The sequence below is a fragment of the Equus asinus genome, chromosome 20, assembly GCF_041296235.1.
Source record: "Equus asinus isolate D_3611 breed Donkey chromosome 20, EquAss-T2T_v2, whole genome shotgun sequence".
Taxonomy (NCBI): domain Eukaryota; kingdom Metazoa; phylum Chordata; class Mammalia; order Perissodactyla; family Equidae; genus Equus; species Equus asinus.
The window spans coordinates 60072646-60086163 of NC_091809.1; the positions used below are offsets into that span (position 1 = coordinate 60072646).

Below are 13518 nucleotides of genomic sequence, written 5' to 3' on the forward strand. Positions count from 1 at the left end.
TTTTAACTTAACACTAAAACGTAACATTGTACTTGTAAAGGAATTACAAAATATAGACATAGATATTTTACAATAAAATAGATGCTGCAATCTTTTAAATCAATTCAGTGGACTACAAATACCATAGCCATTTGATACCCATGGTCATCCATTGAATCATTCATACATCAGTTCACCATTAATCACTGGAAATATTATATCGTTGCCTTTTGTCCTTGAACATGCTACTTCCCACACAGAATTTATATATATGTTTAAAATGGACATCTTTATGATCACTCTGGCACATATTTCTGAAACAAATATGTGTATAAGTTGAATTTTATTTTTTTTGCCTGTGATAAGGCTCTAAGTGCTAAAGAAAAATTTCTCTTTGATTGCGTAATCACTGATATTACTTTCAGTCCTTATTACACAATTGGCCAAAACAATATAAATGTTGATAATTACTAAAGATAAAAAGTAAAATTCAATTACAAATGCAATGTTAATAGGGGCTGCAGCTTATGTTTGCAGAGTTTGTTCAAGTATGTGTTCAAGAGTATTAACTATTACTAGAATATGGTCGGGTTCAGCATAGATTCTGTTCTTTTTAACCATTGAAAAACTTTTTTCACATAGGTAAGTAGATAGGCCCAGGAGAAATGTTATTATATCGATTTTTCCAAAATCTTTTGAACTTCTGTTTTATAGCCCAAAAACTCATTTAGTGATCTTTAATCCAAAAATTTAATTAGTTATCAGTAGACAGCTCTATTTTTTTTAAATCAGTGACTTGGAAACCACAGGACTTTTGTTACCCAGATAAGGTTGCCAGAAGTAGCAAATTAAAATACAGGACACCTAGTTAAATTTAAATTTAAGATAAACAACAAGGAATTTTTTAATATAAGTATGTTCCCCTGCAATACATTATTCATTGAATACATTATTCATTGACTATCTGCATTTCAAATTTAACCGGATGTCCTATATTTTATATGGCAACACTATATCCAGATATTAGAGTCATTCATTTTCTCAACAGCAACCCCAATTATTTCTAATTGTCCAGGAAGATTTTACACGCAGGGGCAATAGACCATTTTAAAGTACGAGATGGGTGAGAGGTGAGCCTGTCTTTTTTAAGAAGAGAGAACCACTGTGAAAAGATTGGTGAGAAGACAGAATAGGCCTGGCAACCGAAACAGCTCTTGTTTTCAAGTAAATCGGTTTTAGGAACAACCACATGTGGAAACTGAGGATCAGGTGGTTAATTCCCTTCAAACTATTTGTGTTCCCACTTGCCCATTGCTAAATCTTTGTAAAGACTCAGTAAGTTCACCCAAGGGAATACTTATCCCGATTTAAAGACCATGGCCTAAGAAATCCTGAACTGACCAGGACTCCCAAGCTCTTCAAACTAGAAATGAGAGGGATCAAAGTGTCAGGGCCTGGAGTGGATCAATAGGTCTCCTTTGCAACATTTTGCACAACTTTAGCTATTGATGTTTTGGGGGGGAATTGTTTTCCTGTAACAATTCTGTTGCACATGAGCAAGAAATGTATATATTTGTTCACTGCTTTATTCTGTACTAGCCCGGTACCTGCAAATAGTAGGTGCTTAAAAAATCATTGTTGACTGACAAAAATGGAGTCAATCTATCCACTTGGGCCTTCTCTGTTCTAAACCTGCACCCAAATTTTTGGTAGTGTAGCATACCTCACATTTTCCCTCCAACGCTTTGAATATCCCAAATAGTTTATATAAAAACTCACCGTTTCAGGGCTGGCCCCGTGGCCGAGTGGTTAAGTTTGCGCGCTCCGCTGCAGGCGGCCCAGTGTTTCGTCGGTTCGAATCCTGGGCGCGGACATGGCACTGCTCGTCAGACCACGCTGAGGCAGCGTCCCACATGCCACAACTAGAGGAACCCACAACGTAGAATACACAACTATGTACCGGGGGGCTTTGGGGAGAAAAAGGAAAAAATAAAATCTTTAAAAAAATAAAAATAAAAAAATAAAAACTCACCGTTTCCCTTCCAGCATCCAGCTTACCTAAATACATTTTCTCTCCAAATACTCTTTTAGAGACAGAAATAAGCAAGGAAATGTTTGAGGAAAGTGACAAGGTGGACACACATGGCCATTGCTATCTTTAGTTTGCCAGTTTTTCTCTCTGTCAACGTGTAAGCAAGGCGTGAGAAGTGTGTGAGAGGGTTTTTCACCCCATTCCTGGTTTGAAACTTTGAGAACTCTTAACAGTGGTGTGTTCTCAATATCCTATTCTTAAATAATCATCTTTAAAGTATTTTTTCCCTTGAAGGTAATCATGATAAAAAATATTCTTTCTCTGGAAGGTATTTCACACAATAATAATACTGTAACAACTTCAGTTCCAACCTAATGCTATTTCACTGTAAGTTTTTACATTTTTAATTAAGGAAATACATAAAGAGTCTATCTAGGAATCAAGGACTGAAAGTAAAAGTGAAATCTAACAAAAGAAACACGCTGTTCTGATCCCAAAATAAATAGAAGAATCACTGTAAATGCTCAGAAATTCCTAGTCTGTTGACAACTTCATATCTTGCAAATAAAATATGATTAGATCAACTAGTACTGATGAAAAGTTTACAAAATTATCTTTTAGTACAGACAGACCTGTTCGCAATGTGATGAAATTTGCCCTTATAAATGGTTGCTTACTTTTGATCTCTTTATCCTGACACACTCTAATGACATATAATTTACGTGGTCTAAAGTGCACACATCTTAAGTGTACAGCTAATGAATTTTAACAAATATATATACTTGGGCGATCATCAACCAGAGCAAGATCAAGAACATTTTCCATCACAGTGGAAAATTCCTTCATGCCTTTCTCCAGTCAATACCTACCTACATACTCCATCACCCTGCCTCAACCACGATTCTGATTTCTATCACCATAGATTTGGTTTGTCTATTCTTAAACTTCATGTAAATGGAATCATATGATGTGTACTCATAAAGTCTTCTTTCACTCAGTATAGTTTTAGTTTTATCCACATTGTAGTATGTATCAGTAGTTTGTTTTTTTATTGCCAAGTGGTATTCCACTGGATGAATATACCACAGTTTCTTTATCTGTTCTCCTGCTGATGGACATTTGGGTTATTTCCTGGTTTGACCCCTCATGAAAATTGAAGCCACTAATATTCCAGTTCAAGCTTTTCGTGAATCTATGGATTCATTTCTGTTGCATAAATGCCTGGACATGGAATTGCCACTGGGTAGGTTTATACTTATTTTTATTAGAAACTGCCAAAAACTTTTACAAAGCGTTTGCACCATTTTACACTCCCACCATCAATATATAAGAATTCTAGTTGCTGAACATCCTTCCTACGACTTAGTATTGTCAACTTTTAAAATTTGACCTCTTCTTTTGAATGTGTGGTGGTAGCTCATGATGCTTTTAATTTTTATTTCCCTGGTGATTAATGATATTGAATATATTTTCATATGCTTTTTAATTATTTAGATATCATCTTTTGTGAAGGGCATCTTCAAATCTTCTGTCCATTTTTAAATTGATAATCTATTGACTTTTTATTATTGATTTAAGGGAGTTATTTATATATTCTGGATATGAGTCCTTTGATATGTGCATTGTGATACTTTCTCCAAGCTGATGGCTTGCCTTTTGCCTTTATTAACAGTTTCTTTTAATGAATAGAATATTTTAATTCTACTGACATCTAATTTAACAATTTTTTTCTTTTACCTGTAGTGCATTTTATATCCCACTTAAGAAATCTTTACCTACCCCAAGATCACAAAGATTTTCTTCTTTGTTTTCTTTTAGAAGCTTTGTGATATTAGCTTTTACACTTAGGAGTATGATTCATCTCAAATTAACTTTTGCATGTGGTGTGAGTTGAGAGGGAAAGTTCATTTTTTTCCTCTAAATATTGTTCCAATGCTATTGCCAATACCATACTGTATTTATCGTTGTATCTTTACAGGAAGCATTGATATTAAATAGCTCAGTCCTCTAACTTTGGTCTTCAAAATTTTCTTGGCTATCCTAAGTTTTTAAAATTTTCGTATAACTTTTAGAATTGTCTTGTGAATATCTTTTTTAAAGTGGCGGGGATTTGATTAGCATTATGTTTAGTCTATAAATAAATGTGAAAAGTATTGACATTTTAATGTTATTGAGTCTTCTGGTCCACAAGCATGGTATATTCCTCCATTTATTTGTCTTCTTTATTTTCTTTGTTTTCGGTACAAAGATCTTTCTCACCTTTTGTTAGGTTTATTCCTAAGTATTTCATATTTTTGATGCTATTGTAAATACTATTTTTGTTTTTTAGAATTAGATGGCTATTTGTATATTTCTCTAGGTCTTTTTTTTTTTTGAAGATTGGCACCTGAACGAACAACTGTTGCCAACCTTATTTATTTTTTTTGGTTTTTCTCCCCAAATCCCCCCAGTACAGAGTTGTATATTTTAGCTGTGGGTCCTTCTAGTTGTGGCATGTGGGATGCCACCTCAACATGGCCTGATGAGTGGTGCCATGTCTGCACCCAGGATCTGAACGGTGAAATCCTGGGCCACCCAAGCAGAGCACATGAACTTAACCACTTGGTTAGGGCCAGCCTCTGTTTTTTACTTTAGATTTTCAATTGTAAATAGTATTTTTTAAATTGCATGTTTAGTTATTTGCTGTTAGTAGGGAGAAATAAAATTTATTTTAGAATAAGGATGTTTTGTCCTGCTACCTTGCTAAATTCACTTGTTGTAGTCATTTCTTAGATTCTTCTGGATTTTCTTTAGCAATCATGTCATGTCATCTATAGATAAAAACCATTATATTTCCTCCTTTCCTATTTTTATTCCTTTTTTTCCCTTGCTTTATTGTACAACTCAGGACCTCTAGTACAGCGGTGAATAGACTTGATTAGAGTCAACATCCTTGCTTTATTCCTGACTTTAGGGAAAAAGTGATATTAGCTATAGATTTCTCATAGATGTTCTTTATCAAATTGAGAACGTTTCTTTCTATTCTTAGTATACTAAGAGTTTTTTAAAATCATAAATGAGAGCTGTATCTGTAGAGATGATCATATAGTTTTTCTCCTTTATTCTGCTAATATGGAAAATTACCTTGATTAATTTATGAGTATTAAATCAACCTTGTATTTCTAAGATAAACTTCACTTGTTCCTGATGTAATATCCTTATTATATATTGCTAGACTTAATTTTCTAGTATTTTGTTTAAGACTTTTGAGTTAAGGGTGGAAAAAGGAATAAGGGGAAAAAATGGAAATAGGATCATTGAGATACAAAGAGAACAGAACATCGCTAGAACAAAATATTTAAATTTGGTAGAGAAGATGAGAACTAATTAAACATCAACAATTTATAATAAACACTGCTACTGTTTAATGAAGAGAAAAACATGATAAAATATACTTATTACATTTGATCCCATGACAAGTATTTTTGTGGTTATTGTTAGTGCTGTCTAGTCAATTCCAGCTGCTAGGGACCCTGTGTACCACAGAGCAGAACCCTGCCCAGTCTTTTTGCGCCGTCCTCTCTCATCCCCCCATGCTATATCAGCCAATGCTCTGTTGCCAGTGCTGTTCATAGGGTTTTCACAGCCAGTTTTTTTGGAAATGGGTGGCCAGGTCCTTCTTCCTAGTCTGTCTCGGTCTGGAAGACTCCGCTGTAACCTGTCCACCATGGGTGCCTCTGCTGGTATTTGAATACCAGTGGCATAGCTTTCAGCATCACAGTACCACACAGCTGCCACAGTATGACAACTGACAGATGGTGCTGTGGTCCTCTGACGGGGAAGTGAACCCGGACCACAGCAATGAGAGCGTCGAATCTTAACACTAGACCGCCAGGGCTGGCTGAAGTAAGTATTACTAGCAAAATTTTAGAGCCACGGCAGCTGTGGTAGTGGCCCCATAGTCACATCAGTCAAAGGTAACACTCTGGAGTAGGTCACAAGTGTAAGCAGTTAGCAGCTCTCACAGCATTTGGGGTTTGGTGCATGGGGAGATAAAGTAGGCCAACGCACGACTGAAGGCTAAAGAATACTAGGTGTCCGCCCTAGGACCTGACCAATTCTTATAGGAGCCAAACTACATGATTTCTTTGAGGGTGAAAATATTGGAACTGACAGGTCCCTTTGCTGGCTAGGAAACAGCACTCTCAGACCTAAGGAGGCTTGTTTCAAGCAAAAGAAGTGAGCTAAGAAGACTGGAAGAGGTTGCAGGAGAGAGAGAATATCAAGCTAGCTGTCGTATATAGGAGGACTCTAGCACTGACTTGTTTTCCCCTTCTCCAAGCTCTCCAGCCTTCCACTGCTGACTCCGTACCTCTGTAGGGAAATACCAGAATACTTAGGGCCAAGCAGACTCTCTGTCATCTGAAGGAAGGGTAGGATCACAGCCCCTCTCTCAATGGCACTGGGGCGCAAAATTTAAGAAGGCGCTCACTCTTAGGGTTGTGATCCTAGTCCCGGCCCTGGGCAAGTGCAAAATGTGCATTAGATGGGCCTTTCTGAATCGGGAGTGACAGAAACAAGAGAGTTCTTGTTGAATTGGTCTTACAACCTCTGAATTAAATGGCCATAAAATGTTCTCCAACAAAATCTCTAATCTCTCTAGAAAAGCAGAGGCTTGGCAGCTCAGGGGCTTCCTGGTGGACAGTGCTTGACAGCAGCAATAGCCGAGTTTGCAGCCCTGTAGTGGCAGCAGAGCAGCTCTGGAGCCAGAAGATCTGGCTTTGAACCGCACTTTCTGCCTCCTGGCTGGATGACTGCAGCAGACACTGTTGGTGCTCAGGCCAGATCCTCTTTACCTCCCTGTGCACCCAAATCCCAGATGCTTCCGCGCTGCTAACAGCCGACACCTGTGACCTACTCTAGAGACTTACCCTCGGTTGATGTGAGTCTGAGACCACTACCACAGCTGCTACCATTGCCACCCCTGCCCTTCTCCTTGTGGATCGGGCCGAGGCTAGAGCCCTTGCTCAGCTCATTCCCCTGCTGGATCCTGCTGCTCTCATTTGCTAGAGACTTTCCTGAACATTAGTACACTCTCCATAGATCATGTGTTCTTGAATCTCTGTGCTAGCTTCTGCTTCTAGAAAGCCTAACACAATGGTGCCTAGAGCAAGTTACCCATTATTCACCCCCCTGTACCTCAGCTGTAAAGCGGGAACAATAGTACACACTTCGTAAGTGTTGTAAGGATTAAATGAGTTGATACTTGTGAGGTACTTAGAAAAGTGTCTGACACACAGAAAGAGCTCAATAAGTTTAGCTCTTATTATGAGAGGTTGGTGCCATCTGATAATAAAATATGGCAGTTCTTTATAATAATTTTCTGAATGGCTAATGAGTACAGTTGTTTTGGAAATGATGCTTCTCGGGCCAAGTCAATGTCTTACTTTTACCATTAGTCACAAGGAATGTGTTAAGTTGGGTCAACGTTTCACAGCAGCCCATCACTACAACTGAGAAAAACAAACTCAAAGTGTAATCCCTACTAAGACGAGGAAACACACAATATTTTTAAGGCCCTCCAGTATCTCTGTCAGTAGAGTAGTTATTGAATAAATTATATGTTTGAACCATGAAACATTATACAGTTATAAAAAAATAGTAATAATACTTGCCTAAGAGAAGCTAATTCAAATTCTCTCTGGAGGAACGCATCCTCAAACTGGGTCACAAAATCCCATTGATAGAGCCCCAATGAATATGAGCTTACACGTAAAGGCCACAAGACAAATTAGAATCACCAAATAAAAAGAAGTACATAAATATATGTTTAAGGAAATAAAAGAAGGAATAGAAAACACGGGTAAGAAGCAAGAGGTTATAAAAAATGAACAGGAAAATTTGTAAAAGAACAAAATAGAACTTCTAGAAACTGAAAAATAATCATTGAAATTAAAACCTTAAGGAAATACTTACACCACTAATGAAGAGATAATTAATGAACTTGATAAACAACTTGTAGAAACTACTAGATGAAGAAATGGAAAAATGAAAATGTTGTTAGACATGGAAGATGGGTCCTATATTTGTCTAATTCAAGATCCAGAAAGAGATAATAAACAGACAGAGAAAAATCCAATATAAAGTGGTGGTGGCTGAGACTTTCCCAGAAATGTTGAAAGACACCAAGCCCAGAGTCAGTAATTTAAGGTGGCAATTGCTTCATTAAGCCACAACCAAACAGGAATCACCAATGAATATTCAAGAACAGATTATCTTGAACACATATTTGAAAAGTCATTTACAACTACCAATAAAAACTTTAATGTTTCTGGAAGTATATTATGAAAATGAGAGTGAATGCCAGATTTGGAGCTCTTCTGCTAATGAAATGAGTTTATGGAGAACATTTTGACACATTTTACTATATTGTTTTCTCACATCAGGTGCTATGGAAAAAAAAACTTTTTTTTTTTTTTTTTTTTTGGTGAGGAAGATTGGCCCTGAGCTAACATCTGTTGCCAATCCTCTTTTATTTTGTATATGGGATGCTGCCACAGCATAGCTTGATGAGCAGTGTATAGGTCCGAGCCCGGGATCTGAACCTGCAAACCCCAAGCTGCCAAAGTTGAGCACACGAACTTACCCACTACACCACCAGGCCAGCCCCTAGGAACAAACCTTTTAATAAATGAGACTATTCCTCTGAATGTTTGATGAATATGTTGAAAAAATGATTTTTAAGTGTGTGGGAGCTAATATTCATTTTCTGTTAATAAAGATCAGAAAATAGAAAATAAAGCAAATTCTTGTTATTTCATTCTATATAATTTCTTTTCATTTTAGTCTTCAGATAAGATTAGGAAAGTACAATTTAACCTAATGTGTGGCAAAAGGCATAGTTAAAGAAAAAAAAATTCTGACATGCACGGAACTTGTTCAAAATGGTCTATAGAATTATATGCAATAATTGAAGAGAACTACCTGATTTTATGTTATCCTATTTTTATACCTGACAATGCAAGTATAAAGGAACAGGAATCTGGAAAGGGAAAAGTCAATAAATTTGTTTTTTGGATAGATTCACAAACATTTTCTCTTAAAACGGAAAGCATTGCTTTCTACAAATTACAAATACAGTATATTGACTCAGAAACTGAGAATACTTGAGGTATCAGGTTTTGTCAGTAAGGGAGTTTTGAAAATAGTCCTCATCTGATACGGTTAGCAGTGCTTCAACTTTGGGCAATTATTCCTGTTTTTCTGATGTGTGAAAAAATTCTGAGAGTGGCTGAGGTCAATCATCCCAATAAGTAGGTATTTACTACAATGACATAGTAAAAATCACACCACTTCAAGCAGTAAACCAAAAATAGTAAGACAGATTAATTAAGAGAGTTCCAACTATTCAGAGAGTAAACTCATGCTATTCAATGCATCCACAATGAAAATTCTTAGGAGTATTCTTAAAGATAACTTCTTGACTTACCTCGCTGATAAATTTTCTCTCTTATAAGACAGAGGAAGTGGTAAGATCTGGCCTTTACTGTAATCAACATGAAAGAACTAGTTGATGAAGTAAAAAATATCAAAGACCTTAAGAGAAAGGGGCAATGTTGTCTTGGATCCTTTTCATAACTATAGTAAATTGCATTCTAGGGCAAACAGATCCTGAGATGGAGATTGTGTGCAGGTGGGTTACTGGGTAATGCTTTCCAAGACAACACCTGCAAAGGAGCGAAAGCAGCAAGATTGAACAGGGGGATAAACTGAATCACAATGCAGTTGCAACAGAGGTCGTGGCAGTTCTCACAGGAAACTCTAAAACTGGGATGGCACTTCAAAAATGTCTGTAATTGAAGGAGCCAGACCTTGTACTCCCACATCAACCAGTCATTAGATACAGGATGCTGCCTGGGAAAGCATGGGAGAGGTAGCTCCTTTCGGCCCATTACAATGTCTTTGGAGAGTCTCAGCTGAGTGCCGTCAGTAGCTAACACTCCCAACAGCTTGGGTCATGAGTGACTCAAAGCTTAAGGGGGATCTGGACGGCACAACACATTCATTGCAATGGCCAAGGAAGAGAACGCTTGTTATAGTCATACATCTACCCCCAACTTTAGGTATGTACATTTCAGAAAGGTTAAAGGATCAGGAAAAAATTGAAACAGGAGGAGATTTGTAGCTCGCAGAAGCATTCATTCAATTCATAAATACTTGAAATGGACTCACTCTTTGTTGAACTTTGTGCACGATACTGCAGAAACAATGAAGAATAATAATTAGTCACAACTACTGGTTTACTGAGGCCAGCTGCTGCCTGCTGTTGAGAGCCGGTTATCAGTATTTCTTCCCAACTCCCAGTGATGTTCTGTTGGTAACTTGAAATGGGCTGTGGTGGGAGTGTTTACACCATGGAAACTGGATAATGCTACAGAACAGAGCTTTTAACCCCAAAGAATCAATTCTGTTAAACTTGTACCAACACAATACTGTACCCCATTTTTGAGCTGACAATCCAGTAGAGCTGGAAAAGTCTAAAATTGTCCACTCTGCCTCTGGTCCTTTGAAGTAGCTGCACATACCCGTGTATGTATGAAGGTGAGTTCTAGACATTCCTAGACTGTTCATAATAGGAAACTTAGACTCATGCTGTCCAATGGAAATATAATATGAGCCATATTTGTAACTTAAAGTTTTCTAGGAGCCACATTTTTTAAAAAGCAAAAAGGGGGAAATTGTCATATATTTTATTTAATTCAGTATATCCAGATTATTATCATTTCAACATGTAATCAATATAAAAATATTTTACTTTTTTTGTACTACTTCTTCAAAATCCATGTGTATTTTTTGCTTACGGCATATCTCAGTTCAGATGATAAATTTACATCGAAATACTTGAACTGTATTGGATTTCAAAAAATTCATAGTTGAAAAAGTAGATTTACACAGCCAAGTTGTTCCAAACATACTTAAAATTTTTCAAATAACTAAAATCAAATATGAAAATTATTTTCTTTTAATATTTGCTTTTTCCTTGACAAAACTTGTTCATCTTTTCTGAGAAGAGTTGGTTTGACTTTGAAGGAAAAGCACGTCAAGCTGCCATCATGCTTTGCAGTTCAGTCTCAAAGGATACGGGGCTGATACCAAACAAGGAATTGCATTCTCTCTCATCATAGATCCTACAAAATTTAGATATGTCCTTCATGTAACGTTGGATTTACAGTGGTTTCAGCAGTTTGCAACAGTTTTTAGGATTATATAACAAGATTGGTAAACTGGTATTTCGTGGATTGAATAATGTGGGGAAAACAACATTGCCACACATGCTAAAAGATGACAGACTTGGACAACATGTCCCGACATCACACATCCCACTTCACAAGAACTAACCATTTCTGGCATGACCTTTACAATTTTTGATTTGGGTGCACATGTTCAAGCTCAAAGAATATGGAAAAACTACCTTTCTGCTATCAATGGCATCGTATTTCTCGTGGATTGTGCAAACCGTGAAAGGCTGTTAGAATCAAAACAAGAAGTTGATTCACTAGTTGATAAGTGATACCATTGCTAACATGCCTACTGATTCTTAGGAATAAGATCAACAGAACTGAAGCCATCAGTGAAGAGAGGTTACAAGAGATGTTTGGTTTATATGGTCAGACAACAGGAAAGAGCAGTGTATCTCTGAAAGAACGGAATGCCTGACCCTTGGACGTTTTCATGTACAGTGTGCTCAAAAGACAAGGTTACAGAGAAGACATCCGCCGGATGGCACAGTACATTGATTAACACCAACTGCCTTGGTTCCAGCCTCACCATTCAGGCCTACTCAGAGACTGGGTCATTCAACATGTGTAACTTGAATTCAACAGACTTTTGCTAGCTATAAAACAAATGTTTCTTAGATTACTAATATTGTATCAACTTAATTTGAGTGAAAATTGAAAACTGATTCAAGTAAGTTTGAATATCACAATGTTAGCTTTCTAATTCCATAAAAATAATTCGTTTTTGCAGTTTGTAATCTAACATTCCCCTCAGTGCCATATATAAAGAGCAACTTTCCAGGAGTACATTTAAAGCACTTTTTAACAACACGAAACTACAAATATAAATCATATTTAAAAGCTCATCCTGTTAAATTTTTTCAGTACTTTTTGGAACTAGTCTGTAAGCTTTAGATTGTATGTCCACCTATCTTAAGTGTATAGTTAATAATTAGCTTATTGGTGGTTGCATGATGCCTTACAGTTCTCAGTAATATTTTTTCTTATGCAAATGTCATGCAATTAAACAAACTCTAATGTTTGGCATTGTAAAAAAAAAAGCATATCAATTTCAAAACTACGTCTGTCAAAGTTTAGTAAATCCACTAACTTATGATAACTCACTGTTAACTTCAAATTCAAAGTGGTATTGCATAAGTTGAAAGCAACTCTATGTTGGTCAAAGGGTACAAACTTTCAGTTACAAGATGAATAAATTCTGAGGATGTAACGTACAGCGTGGGACTATAGTTAACCATGCTGTATTGTGTATCTCAAAGTTGCTAAGAGAGTAGATCTTACATGTTCAAAACACATCGCCCACAAAAAAAGGTAATGAAGTAAAGTGATGGATGTGTTAAGCAACCTTATTGTGGTAATCATTGCCCAGTCATCACATTGCACACTTTAAACTTATACAGTGTCATATGTCAATTATATCTCAATAAAGCTGGGGGGGAAAAGAAAAGCGACTCTCAACTTGCTATTAGCAACAAAGTGTTCTTCTATTTTTTCAGCCAATTTACCTAACACTGTTGACTACAATTAAAATATTCGGCATATTAATTCGTGTTAGAAAAATGTGTAAATCATGATTGACATATTATGAACAATTTCAACATCAACATCGATTCTCATACCTATAGAGCTAGATTGCAAATAAGCTTTTCGGTTCCTTGCAGCTTCAAGTTTTGTTTGTTCATATGCAGTATGATTATGTGTGAGAAAACGTAAATCATACTGCCAGGTTTTGTCTTTGATTACTGAAAACTCAGCAAACATTCTTTTGTTTCAAGAAAATCTTGGAGTTAAGAATAAAATAAATCTTCATAAAACTCTTTTATAATTCAACCAGTGAGCATTGGTAAACAGCACGAGATTGTTAAATTCAGTGTTTCTACTTCTTTCAACAGTACCATCAACTGGTGCTGATTCGTAGCACTTGTGTGTATATATCGAACAATTTTAATAACTGTATTCATGACACTTTCCATGAGTCTGACTCAGAAAACTGAGCAAAGATATTTTCAATATGTATCATATGGTGAAACAAAGCATAAAGGCTCTTGTTTTAAAATTCCTATAAATACAGATTTTTGACCTAATAGCTGAAGCACCTCCATCATGGTAGAAACTTTTTTTTCATATTTAGCTGAAATTCTTTGACAGTCATAAAAGATTCAAATATATCTATGCTAGAGTTTGACTTTTCAGTCTATGAGTTAACAATTTTTCGTAAATTTGGAAGCC

At 36.4% G+C, this 13518-nt stretch overlaps 1 pseudogene; it reads left to right on the forward strand.

Annotated features, from left to right (window-relative positions):
* The first annotated feature begins 1954 nt into the window (after positions 1 to 1954).
* LOC139041109 (small COPII coat GTPase SAR1B pseudogene) lies at positions 1955 to 13274 on the forward strand (annotated as a pseudogene).
* Positions 13275 to 13518: the final 244 nt, after the last annotated feature.